The sequence below is a fragment of the Meleagris gallopavo genome, chromosome 11, assembly GCF_000146605.3.
Source record: "Meleagris gallopavo isolate NT-WF06-2002-E0010 breed Aviagen turkey brand Nicholas breeding stock chromosome 11, Turkey_5.1, whole genome shotgun sequence".
NCBI classification, from domain to species: domain Eukaryota; kingdom Metazoa; phylum Chordata; class Aves; order Galliformes; family Phasianidae; genus Meleagris; species Meleagris gallopavo.
The window spans coordinates 22462711-22475755 of NC_015021.2; the positions used below are offsets into that span (position 1 = coordinate 22462711).

Below are 13045 nucleotides of genomic sequence, written 5' to 3' on the forward strand. Positions count from 1 at the left end.
TAATTACTTGCCTTTACTGTAAGCTTTCAGAATGGCTCTAAAAATGGATCATTTCCAGATCTGGGCTGTTGGGGTGTTTTTGTTTATTTTCGGGTTTCTTACTCTCAAATGATTCCAAAGTGAAGGAAATGGCGCAGAAAAAAATGAAAGCTAAAGAAGAAAAAGTGGGGAAAAGCGAGTGGGAAATCTGTGGATGAAAAAATTAACCTGCAGGCCAAGATGGAGTAGATACAAATTTAATATTTTCCAATTTGACTAAAACCTCTAGAACAGTATTTTAGGAATACGCTATTTTAGTACTTACAACTTCTACGACATTTCATGCCTCAAAATCATGAAATCAGATCCAAGGCTGAGGGACACAGTGGGGATTTCCATGGCCTGAGAGGGGAAGGGAGCTCTCAGCCATTGGGCTGCAAATACTGGGACCAACAAACCCTTCCTTTACCCACACAGGATGCACCATTGAGTTGAATGGGAATGAAGTTAATTCATGGGTGTACGTTTGTGGTCTTAATGTCTGGAGTTACCCTGGCACTGCTCCACACTCGGGGAGCAGTGGGGTCGCCGTGCAGGGAGGTGTTCAGAACCATGGGGCACTGAGGGATGTGGTTATGGGTATGGTGGTGTGGGTTGGTGTTGGGTTGGGGATCTCAGATGTCTTTTCCAACCTACTTTAGCGATTCAGTGATCAGAACCTGTTTCACTACCAACAGATTTCCGTGTCCAAGTGCAGAACCCGGGCATGGGCCGGGCTGTGACTGTGTCACATAAAAGAATCATAGTCAGCTGCTGGGCTGTGGCTGTCACTGGCCAGGCCATGGCACACCACTGGCACCACTGCCACCAACCCACGCCCTGCCCTGTGACCCATTGGAGCAATGCTACCCATTAGGGTCATTAGTGCCCTGCTTTGTGCCAAGAAATGATTACTCAGAATAAGAAGCTTCACCCCACTTCTCCTGTCTTAAATTAAAACTTGGAATAAAATAAAAGAGAAATTTGGCTGGCAGCTTATCCTAGTCAACCTCCTAAAAGGAGAAACACAGAAATAATCAATCCAGCTATGATGAGAGCGGGGAGATTTAAAAATAAATATGAAAAAAAAGAAATGCAAATTGCACTGTTCTTTGTATTTGCATTGAGCAAATATATAAATAGTTCTTCCTGTTTCTTTTTTTTTAAACAATGTGCATTTGAGTTTTCTAAATTTGAGTAGCGCTGTGCTCTGAGTGGGGAGCTTGGGGCACTTCTCACTTCCTGGCTGTGCAATGTCCCCAGCAGGAGCCATTCTGGGATGGGGACAGGGATGGGGATAGGAAGGCAGAAATGGGGTCAGGGAGAGGGATAGGGATGGGGAATGGATCAGGAATGGTGACAGGGATGGGGACACGGAGACAGAAATGGGGACAAGGTCAGGGATAGGGATGGGGAATGGGTCAGGGATGGGGATATGGGTGGGGATGGGGACAAAGACAAGCTTCTGGTGCCTGTGGCCACATTCCTGCTGGCTGCAGGGGAGCCCATCACCTTCCATTTGTACCTTGCATGGTGCCACAATGCTCATCAGGTTCCAACCTCCTGCTGTGTGCAGGTCACCAACCAACAGCCCAGGCTGCCCAGAGCCACATCCAGCCTGGCCTCGAATGCCTGCAGGGATGGGGCATCCACAGCCTCCTTGGGCAACCTGTTCCAGTGCATCATCACTCTCTGCGTGAAAAACTTCCTCCTAATATCCAACCTAAACCTCCCCTGTCTCGGTTTAAAACCATGATGGGGACAGACAAGTCCCCTGGGCTGGGCTCAGCTCCCGAGGCTGGCAGAACAGCAGAGCTCTTCCACCACATCCCTACAAGACCCCATTCCCCCCGAGGCTGTACTCAAAGGCAGAAATTACAGCTGTGGACACTGGGCTGCATCCCCAGGCTCCAACCAGTGCCCTGTGCTCCAGTGGCCCCACACACAACATTTCCCAGAAACATGAGCTGCCTGCCCAGGCCTTGTTTACAGAGCTGAGAGCAGCCCTGGGAGCATTTCCAGGGACAGTTTACCCCCTGAATCCTCAAAAAAGAAGTTCTCCAGCACGGTCAAAAGGAACAGAATAAAATAGGGGGTTAGTGCGTAGGTACTGCACACAGCACTGCGGGTAGAAGTGGAACAAACTGGATCTTTGACTCACTCTCAGAGCTTCCAGCTTTTCTGATCCTGCAGGGACCCCCATGCCTGCCTGCTGCTGCCAGCTCAGCCAACCCATCCCAGTGCAGACAACCAGTGCTTCGAGGATAAAGTCTGGGGACCTCAGAGGTCTTTCCCAGCCATAATGGTTCTGCGATTCTCAGTGCCCTCTCCACCTTCTGTGGACACAAAGCGTTCTAAAGGTAATCCTAGCATGTGATGAAGCGTGACTTTCAGTCCATCTGAGATCATGGTGTTTCAGGATACAAGTATTGTTCCATTCAGTGATAACTGTCTGTTCAGGGCCAGCTCTGCCTGCTGCTCTCTGCCCTCTACCTTTGCCCTCCACTTCTTCTGCCTTTTCCCCAGCAGGGGAACAACAACATGGAGGCACACGTCCTGTGTGTTCTGTGGGCAAAGCATGAGGAAAGTGGAATGGAGGGCAGGGGGCATCACAAATCAAACAATGCCTTTTGTTACCAGCAATGAGCATATCCAGCTCCCTTCCAAGAGAGTAAAAAACAAAACACCCATCTGGCAGCCCTCCAGGTTTCAGCTCGGAGCTCACATCAACGTCCCCACAGACTGCTCAGTAACAGGAGCACTGTACATCTCCAGGTCATGAGCAAAAAAACCCACTTGCTGGTTCCCGGCAGTAGCACGTGGAAAAACTGTGTGTGTCTGTAAGAGGGCTCTTTGTTTTGTTCTTTTCTGTGACAGGATAACTTTGCATAAGCAGGTAACACTTGTCAGTGGGTGCACACGTGTATCTGACGGGCTGAATTTGTCCAAGAGCACACAGCACTAGGAGGTCATGTATCACAAGGCACCACACGGATCCGTTACCGAAGACCTGACGTTGGTTGTGGCTTGGGGCTCCAGCCCAAGTGAAAACACTCGTGATGAGTGCTGTTGTTTTCCCTTTGAAGAGCATGAGTGTGACGATCCTTTGCTTCGGTGCAGGTGGTGTTTAGGCAACAGCAGAAGATGTTTTTCCAGCTGTCCATGGCTGTGCCTGAGCTCTGACACTGCCCCAGCCACACTCCACACACTGGGCTGGAGCACTCGGGCTGGGGTCAGGGTTAGGGATAGGATGCAGGCTGCTGAACATGGGCAGAGCTCAGAAGACACGCTTTGGGAAGATGGGATGTTATTTGAGAAGTGAAGCTGTTTGAGCACACTGTTCTCCAGCAATCAGTCTGGTTGCTCTTCGGATGCTGGGACCACAGGAACCGGGGCCGTGTGGGACGTGGGACACCACCCAACACCACCCACAGTCAGGCAGCCAGCCGCCCTCCCATCAGGATTGCTGCCAAGCAGCAGAGCTGAGCGCTGTGCCTTCAGCAGAGCACTGCTGGGTTAACGCTGAGGTTGGGGCTGTGGCCTTTGCCCTCCATAGGGTAATGACACAGCACTGGAGAACACCTTTCTGCCCTCTGCGTGAGAGCTCCAGGAGAGGCCTTGGGACCGTGGCTTCACCTCACTGCATCAACCAAAGCCACCTGAGTGACCAAGCACAGGTGTGTGGTAGAAATTGCTGAGGGACCTCTGCGGAGCAGCCACAGCTGCCTCGTAACCTTCATGGGTAATGGACTTGAAATTGCTCACTTTGCCTCACAGGCCATTGGCCTCTCCTACTTCCCAACAGAGCAACTGATGTTTACAGGCAGGAAAAAAGAATAGTAAACGTTGGCCAGGGAGGAACATTTGTCTTGTGTGAAGTTACTCCAGCCGGAATTCATCAGTGGCTTGGTAAACACCTTGCAGCCCTCCAGAGAGCTTTCTTTTTTTGGCCAAACAAAAGGCAGTGAATGGAATGGAAGCTGAGCATTCAGAACTATTTTTGCAAATGGTTTCAGCTGTGTCGAGTGTATCACATCTTGTTATATCCAGGCCCATTTAATCACTAAGGAGAGCACAAGTGAGAAGCAGCTGCCCTCTTCAGCAAGCTGAGCTCAGTTTGGGCTCCCCTTCTGCTCCCCATTAGCTCCCCACCCCTCCAGTCACCTCCAACACAGGCAGTGCAGAGGAACAAGAAGGATGATGGGGAACACGATGGTTTTATCTGCAGCCTGTTGTACACGCTATGATGAAAGGAGAAATAAAAGCCATGTGTCAGATATCAGTGTTGGTACTGAGCTCTAAAGCCCTTAAGGCTGCTGGGAGGGGCTGTGATGGGGAGGATGCTGCGTTTAACAGCAGGATGTTGCCCAAGCCTTTTATCTGAATGTTGTAGCTAAACATCGCAATGCAACAAATTCATAGAATGAGAGACTCCCAGAATGGATTGGGTTGGAAGTGACCTTTAGGTTCATCAAAAGGCTCTTAGGACTTTCTTTCATCCATTCTTCTGACTCTTTCAGACAGAATGAGCAGCACAGACCCCCATACCACCTGCTGTAATACTCATATGGAGTGCGAGCCTGATAAGAAAGGAACAAAAGTATTTTCTCTCACCCTGAAGGAGATAGAGGGCCTCCTAAACTTTCACAGCTCCCTCCCTTTACTTCCACAGCTCTAATATCTATACAACATGACCTGTATTTGTCACTTTCTCTACTCCACTTCTCTTCTCATTTATTCTTTGAAAAGTTTAGCCCTTGCCTTCCCACCTAGGAGACTGCACTGTGATTAATGGAGGCAGCAGAGAGGCGACTCGGGGGCTGATGTGCAGGCAGAGGTCACCCATTTGTTTTGGAAACACTGGGCTGGCGACAGCAGAGCTGCCGGTGGAAACAGCCATCTGCATGCCATTCCCTTGGTGGGGAGGCTCTCTGAGACAGGTGTGAATATTCAGAAGGCATCAGCAGCAGGCGGGATGGTTGCAAGGGCACTGGCAGTGAGCAGTGGGCAGTGTCACACAGTGCCAGCAGCCTTGTGTGCAGCACCAGGCTGTTGGAGCACCCAGGGAGCAGAGTCTGGGTGGCCTGCAGGTAGTAGTGCTCCCCAGGAGTTGATACAGGGCTCAGTCTTATTCAATATCTACATCAGTGACCTGGATGAAGGGATAGAGTTCACCCTCAGCGAGTTTGCTGGTGATATGAAGCTGGCAGGGGTGTGTGGCCATTCAGCAAGGCATGGACAGGTGGGAGAGTTTGGTGGAGAGGAATCTGATGAGCTTCAGCAAGGGCAAGGGTCGAGTCCTACCCTACCCTGGGGAGGAATAACAACACACCAGTACAGGTTAGGAGGCTGAGCTGTTGGAAAGGAGTTCTGCGGAGAAGGACCTGGGGGTCCTGGTTGACCAGTGGTTGACCATGAGCCAGCAACGTGCCCTTGTAGCCAAGAAGGCCAATGGTATCCTGGGTGATTTACAAAGAGTGTGGCCAGCAGATGAGGGATGTTCTTCTCTTCTTTGCTCTGCTCTGGTGTGGCCACGTCTGGGGCACTGGGCCCAGTTCTGAGCTCCCCAGTTCAAGGCAGGGAACTGTTGCAGATAGTCCATTGGAGGGCTGCAAAGATGCCTGGGGGCCTGGACCACCTCCTGATGAGGAAAGGCTGAGAGCACTGGTGCTGTTCAGCCTGGGAAAAAGAAGACTGAGAAATGGATCATATCAATACCTATATGTATACAAAGAGCAGGAGCCAGGTGGATGGGGCCAGGCTCTTTTCAGTGCTGGCCAGCAACAGGAGAAGGGGCAACAGGCACAAACTGGAACTTTGGATCTGTGATTCTGTGAAATACAGAATGGAGAGGGGAGGGAAGGAAGAGCTGCCATGGATCTTCACGTTATTCCCACACACCAGTGCAGACGGTGCATTAAGGGCCTGCTGCACAGAACGCCAGCACTGCAGGTGCCTGCATTTCCCTCAGGAGCCATTCATTTTAGGATGGATCCAGCTGTGTGCCTGTTGTTTTGGCTCTGCCAATGTGGATTAACAAACACATCTTGATGGGAAGCCCCAAAGTGCCAGGAACGCCCCTTGTTCACCAGCGGGTTTCAGCAGCCTGCTGAATGTTGATGGGCTGCTCAGACAGGCTGAGATGTGACAGGCCAGGGATGGCCCACTGGGGACACCCTTCCTTTATTTGGCCTGACACATGAGCTAATGCAATGCACTCCCCATTAATCATAGCTACATCCCAAATCGTGACTTGGTAAAAAAAAAAAAACAAAAACAAAAAAAACCACTGCAGAGAGGCGAGAGGTCAGAGGGACCTTGCCAAAACTTTCCTGAAATTTCCAGTTAACAACAGAGCAAAATAGCCTTTCCCAGCTCTCCAGAAGCAGCCTGACTCAGAGTAGGTACAAGGAGTGAGAGCCTGAGACAATGGAGGGATCTGGCTAACGAGATGCAGCTGGCTGAGCTATCAAACCTGCAGCTGGAGGCACAGGCAGTGGGTTGGGGGATTTGTTTGGGGTTGTTGGCTCTCCTTATGTGGTATTCTGGAAGATGGACCTGCGTGTGGGCTTAAAAGCTGGAAATGTCCAGCAGGTAAAACTCCCCTCAACATAAGGTTGTCAAGTCCAGGCTGGGAAGAGTAGGTTGGCTGAAAGTTGGGCAATCACTGCATGGCCCCCCGGGCTGTTTGAAAACCCACCATGGGTGGAGGTGGGCTGCTGGGGCACTGAGGCTGCACTAAAATGGGGGGCTGTGCTTAGGACAACCTGACCAGCACCTGCATGAAGGAAGTATACATTTAAAATATATATATATATACAAAATAGTGCACAGAAAGAGGCTTAAAAGAAGATAATTTGCTATGCTGATCACTTCTATGGATTACACTGTAACACTGAAGCAAAAATCTGGTGCATTCTGAAGTGGCACAGAGCTGGTGAGTTCTGTTCTATCTCAGGGTGAAGTCAAAAAGTCTTTTCTTCCAGTCCTAATGATAACACTTCTATATTTGAAGCTAAAAGCTTTGCATAGCTGCTGAGACAGGCTGTGTAATCAGCAAAATGTTCCCAATTTTGGTTGTTTGGGTTATTTTTTTGTAACAAAGTGCTGCCTCCTGCTGGGTAAAAGGGTCTGTGATAAAGCTTGTCTTCAGTAGGTTGTTATTAAGTGGTTTTTACTTGAAGTTTGAGAAGAAGCATGGCAGAGCTGCTCCCACCCACCTGGAGCCCTCCTGGCCCTGGGTCCTGCACTGCTGCATCTGTACTAGTGAGCACTGTGGGCTGATGGATAAGAGCTCTGGACGGGGTTCCTTGCCTGAATTGCATACCCAAGTAGTATGAAATGAATGGCAAGTGAATAATTGCAAAAATCTGTATTGTTTGGGTGGTTTTCTTTTTTTTTCAATCTGCTTAGGGAAATATTAGCCTATGGTATTGTGGGTCTTCCCAGAACGTAAGTGAGGTTTTGAGCATCTTTAAGAATCTTGTAGTTCAGGCCATGGTCCATTCCAGAAATAACAGAATTATTCTTCTGTGCTGATAAAATGAATTACGTGAAGCAGAATCCTGACTCTGACTTGCTGCACTGTACGGTATGAGGGAACTGTAAAAGCAAAAATCCCTATTCATGTCTGTTATGGAAAAAGGAGTGTAACTCACAAATGACCTAATGTGACTTTCAGATCTTCCTTTGTTTCTAGCTAACTGTTAGTGGAAATAGTCATGGGTATCGTATGCCATTCCCCTTGTGCACCCTGCTCGCATTTGCGTCGGTTTTCTCAGCGCTGCAGAGACAGACAGCCTGTTGTTGGCAGCTCCTTTTATTTGTAAGCACCTCGTGATCAATCAGAGGTGATGTCTGTTGGTTATCTCAGTAAAACAAAACATCCTGCCCATATGTTAGCACTTCAATTCCCTGTCCCACGGCTGGCCACGCTCCGCAGCACCGCACGCCCCTGCAATGCGGCTCCAACCCGCTAGGTGGCGGACTGCCCCTTCGGAAAGGGGAGCTCCCACTGCAAAAGGCAGGAGGGTGCACAGCAGCCCTGCAACACGGGCGCAGCGCTCAGAGTTGCTCGGTGGTGGCACGCAGCCCCTCCTGGCCCAATTCCGATATGCAAATGGACAAAGCGGTGACAGATTTGCTTGATTTAAGTGAGATGAAGCATCTCAGCGCTGGCTGTATCTGTCTGTAGGGGAAACACTTGGCAAAGCTGCTGATTGCACTGAGATGTTTTCAAGCTGGTGCAGTGAGTCTATCAGATGCCGCTCAGGCCCCGTGCAGGATGTGGTTCTGCAGCTCCCAGCACGGCACAGAGCCTCCCTGGGCTCACAGCACCCAGCAGCACGGCCTCACCCTGCATGGTGTGTGGCTGCAGCACACAGTGCTGGCAGCAATAGGAGGGAATCACCTCTCCTGCTGTGCAGCAAGGTGACTGCAGGGCTGGATGTCGTGTCACAGCTGGGGCCACAGGGACTGATAGAAAACAAGACAATCTTTTTGGATCTCCAGGGTGTTTTATTGAGAAATGCTCTGTTGGGCTCAGCCTGCAGGCACGCTGCTGTGTGCGTGGCCCAGGGTAAGGACAGCATGTGTGATGTCAGGGTTTGCTGACTGCTAGTGTTACAGCTAGCAGCAATAAAAGCAGGCATTGTACTTCTAGCAGCACATGGTGTCTTGTATGTACTGACACATTCCTCAGCTTCCCAGGGCTGCAAGTGCTCTGACAGAACAGGATAAGCCCTCACCAGACAAGTTGATCTTTCTTTCACTGTCCTTTAAAGCTGCGGACTCATGATGCATCCTCTAAAAATAATTTAGGCCTGTCCTCGCAGTGACAAACATCCTCCTGGCTGAACGAGAGCTAAATCTGTCTTGCTGAGGTCTGCCTGTCAGGACACAGCCTGTTCTTTTCCATCTCCCCTGTTGCTCGTTTCTCTCATGCTCCGCGCTAGGGGCTCGCTGTGATTTATTCCAGGCTGGAGCTCTGACCCTTTGCCTTTTTGCTCTCATGCCTGCAGATACAAATTGCTCAGTGGTGATAATCTGTGAGAAGCACATCCGCACATGGAGCACTGGCTCTGGAAAGGTGTGCGGCGTAAAGAACAAACTGCTCAGGTCTGCCCTTCTGCTGATGGCACTGGGTGTAAGAGCCTCTCGCCAAAGCACAAGGCCATGCTGTGAGCTCAGGGCACCTCTCCCAAGCTCAGTGTCACGTAATTCCATTTGACATTATCTCAGTTTTCTTACTTCCAGATGGAAATGCTATCAGTGATGGTAATGTTCCCAGGACAGAGCCGAGGCAGATGCGTGTGCCAGCACACATGCAGAGCATATTGCTTTTTAAAAGCATGTTGTGATTGCTTGGTGTGGATAACACCAAGCCTGGTTGCTCATTTCTCCACTCTAAATGCTGGTAGGTGGCACTGCTGGCCCATGGAGGGGGCTGAGTCAGAGCCAGAGCGCAACAGAAACTGCTTCTCAGTCCCAACTTGTCTCCTTTGTCTTTACTCAGAGGACAGTGAGGACAGAGGGCAGCCAGAGCTGTATGAGCAAACAGCACTGATGGTGCTGCCACCAGCCCTGCCCTTCCTCTGAAGCTGCCTGCTGCAGGTCAAAGGTTGGTACATTAACTGCCAGCTGGACACATTTAATGCCAGTTCTCAAACCAGTTCACTTCAGCCACATAACGTGCATGCAGATGAAACGTGCTCTCTGATCTGCATTTGAACGTCTGCTGCCTCCTTGGTGTTGTCTGATGATGGTAAGATCTGATAAATTCCACTTGCTTTGTCCTGATGCAACTCAACGGGGGAAACAAGTGTGAGTTCTGAATGTGCTGGAACGCAGGTTGGAACCAAAAGGACGTTAAGCACGATGTCCAATTTGAAAATGTACCCAACTACTGTTCACCAGTACATGATCAGATGGTAGGAAAGGCTAGCTGATTTGAAGCTTTTCTTGATAAAGCTTCAATGACTCTAAGCTCAACACCAGCAGTGGCTTCACTGGCAAGAGTTGAGGAATGCACTGAAACCAGCAAAATGAGAATGGAAGGTAAAGAGTTGGTTAACATGAAACAAGAAACGCTTGTATAAAGGGCTGTGCTCATAATCGTGCTTTTGGTTTTGTACCAAGTTACTCAAGGTAAAAGTTGCAGGATGTTACTACTGAATTCCTCTTTTCTCCTTCAAAACCACTAAAAGATGAATGTAACCACCCTCTGGGAACTATTTCAAATATTCCTTGTTTCTCTGAGCTGTTAATTTAGAGTCCACACTTGCAGTCTCTGTAAATCTTTTATAGAAGTTACCTACCTAATTCTTCTTTAAGTCTTAATTTGACTGAGTAAAGCTTTCTTTCTCCAGCCTGAGTAAATTGCATTGCCACAACTTTTAGTGCCAAGCTCTTTCATACCAGTGCCAACCTGATATGTGATCCACACTGCAAGTGTTCCTGCAATCAGGTTCTATAATATAGGTTCTGTCTATAATTCTTATAGATTCTTGACTAGTTTATCAGATTCAACTTGAAGAATAGAAACAGATCTAAAAATTTGATTGAAAAAAATCCAAAATCTCTGAAATCAAGAATTATTTGACTGCAATGGGTGAATTAATTTAGTAACATTCCCTATTCTCTTAAACTGATCTACTTGATATGACGGCAGAAACTTTCAGGTATCACCTAATGTCAAAACATTTTACTGTTTAATAGTCTGTCACATTGTCTTCTTATACATTCCTTCTCAAAGGAAATGAGATGTTTCTGCCATGACAGAGTCTCATTTTTCCAAACAAATCTCTCCTATTCTGTGAAGGGATCTGCATGTTGAAATTTGCAGTTCTTTGCCTAAAACCTGCTCTTCTGCTGAGAAACCTGTAAAATCCTCAGGGGAAGTTTAGGATGGAGGTGGTTCACTTACCCACTAGGATGGAGGTTTCCGGATACCCTACAGCTCCTTTCCCACCAGGTTTACTTGGAAAGTGGTGTTACCTTCATTTCATCTTTGCCCATCCTCTGCCAATGCAGTTCACTGCTCAGCTTTGGAGCCTGTACCTGCAATCAGAAGTAGGGAAAAATGCAACAGCATTGAAAGGTGCTGCGATGGTGTAGATACCAAAGGAGTGCAGGACAGACACCGCAGATCTGGGAGCTGCCATACACTGCTGCACCACCCCAGGACTATCTGCTTTGCTCAGGTGAGTTGGGGACTCATTCTGCCCCAAAGCCACGGCCTGGGGCTGGTGGGGACCCTGACAATGCTTCCTGGCAGCCCTGTGCACTGGTGTTGCAAACACTCTATGTGATTTCAGCCCGTTGCATGAACTTTCGAAACCAAAGACGGGTATTTTAGTGTTCACTTTGATGCTAGCAGTTGTGTGCACATAGTCAACTTAAAGAGCTCCCAGATATGACTCCAGGCTGAAGGGCTGGAGACTCATTAATGTACTCCCATCCATGATTGAGCCAGCAGTTACTTACTGCCATCATTTTCCAGCAACACGCTGGTTCCTGGCAAAAAGCATGAACTTACTAACTGCTGTGCTGATGGGTTTAAGTTGTCTACAGTGTGTATCTGGGTATGGTTCTGGGGAGGTGACAACACAGCCTTTACCTCCTGTGGGTGGTGTTACAAAATAAAGCGTTAAAGATTTAATTGGAAGTTAGGAAGCAATTCTTTTCTCAGAGGGCAGTGAGGCCAGAGAGCAGTGGGTGCCCCATCCCTGGGGGTGCTCAAAGCCAGGCTGGATGGGGCTCTGGGCTGCCAGCCCACAGTAGGGGGGTTGGAGCTAGATTATCTTTAATGTATCTTCCAACTTAAAATATTCAATGATTTATTAATGAAGCTCCTCTGTACCATCCTGGAGACATCAGGTACTAGCTCACCAGGTGCTACAGACTGTTTGCTTTTTTTCTTTTTCTTTTTTTTTAATATGCTATCACTAAACTTTGTGGCTCTGCTAAGACTTAGAATTGTGTAACAGCTACGGGGACAACACATCACTCAACTTTACTGAATTGAAAAACATATGCCCCAATGAGAACTGATACAAACAGAGGGTTTCTTTACCCAGCTCCCCTTTATTATCTCTTTAATCTGCGGTACTTTCAGCGGCCTGTAAATTGTTTTTGCCATTGCAGAGATGCTTAGCACGAGCATTGTGTGTTCACTGGCTGCGCCCAAGAGGGCTGATGGAGGTTTCTAAAAGAAAAGACCTCCAATCCTCCAAGTTGGTGGTAGGCTTCTTAAATCTATGTAAAATTGTTTTTAAAATCTCAGTGACTGCACAGTGTGAGGCTCAAGGGAAGGAAGTTGTGAAAGGGCCAGGAAATGGGGTGGGTACAGAACCCTTCCAGCTAACCAAACCCCTGCTGAGCCACAAACTGCAGCACCACCCAGCACTGGGGGAAAAGGGAAAAGCAATTAAATCCTTCTGAAAAGGCACTATTCCAGTGATAGTTACAGACTGGCTCTCAAACCCCAAATACAAACAGGGAAGGGAAGACTGACAAACAAGCACTGTGAACTGTGGACTCTGAAAGCCTTGTTTGTAAAGCCTCGCCCTGACCGTGACACAGAGCCCAGTGCCTCACCCAGCTGCTCCACACCTCCTGGGCTGCCCTTGCTGGTAGCCAGGCATCGTGCACCTCCAGCTCACTGACACAGCCCTCCTGCCACAGCCTGGCAGCACCGCCCTGATCAAACTGATTGATCAGCACCTCGGGTTTGTACCTCCCCACAAAGTCTCCTTCCCACCTGTTTCAGCACATGGAGCAGCATGGACTGCTGGCTCTTTGCTCAGTGAATCAGAGAATGGCCCGGGTTGGAAGGGACCTCAAGGATCATGAATCTCCAACCCCCTGCCACATGCAGAGCCACCAACCTCCCCATTTAATACCAGCCCAGGCTGCCCAGGGCCCCATCCAGCCTGGCCTTGAACACCTCCAGAGATGGATTGGGAATCCACAGCCTCTCTGGGCAGCTGTTCCAGCACCTCACCACTCTCATAGTAAAGAACTTAAG

At 48.9% G+C, this 13045-nt stretch overlaps 1 long non-coding RNA gene across 1 annotated transcript; it reads right to left on the reverse strand.

Moving 5' to 3' along the window:
• Positions 1–8514: 8514 nt before the first annotated feature.
• On the reverse strand, positions 8515–12909 carry LOC116217033. The gene is made up of 2 exons (XR_004160883.1): positions 10943–12909; positions 8515–10047 (listed from the first exon to the last, which is right to left on the reverse strand). It is a non-coding gene; the product is annotated as an uncharacterized LOC116217033 (long non-coding RNA).
• Between the last annotated feature and the right edge of the window lie 136 nt (positions 12910–13045).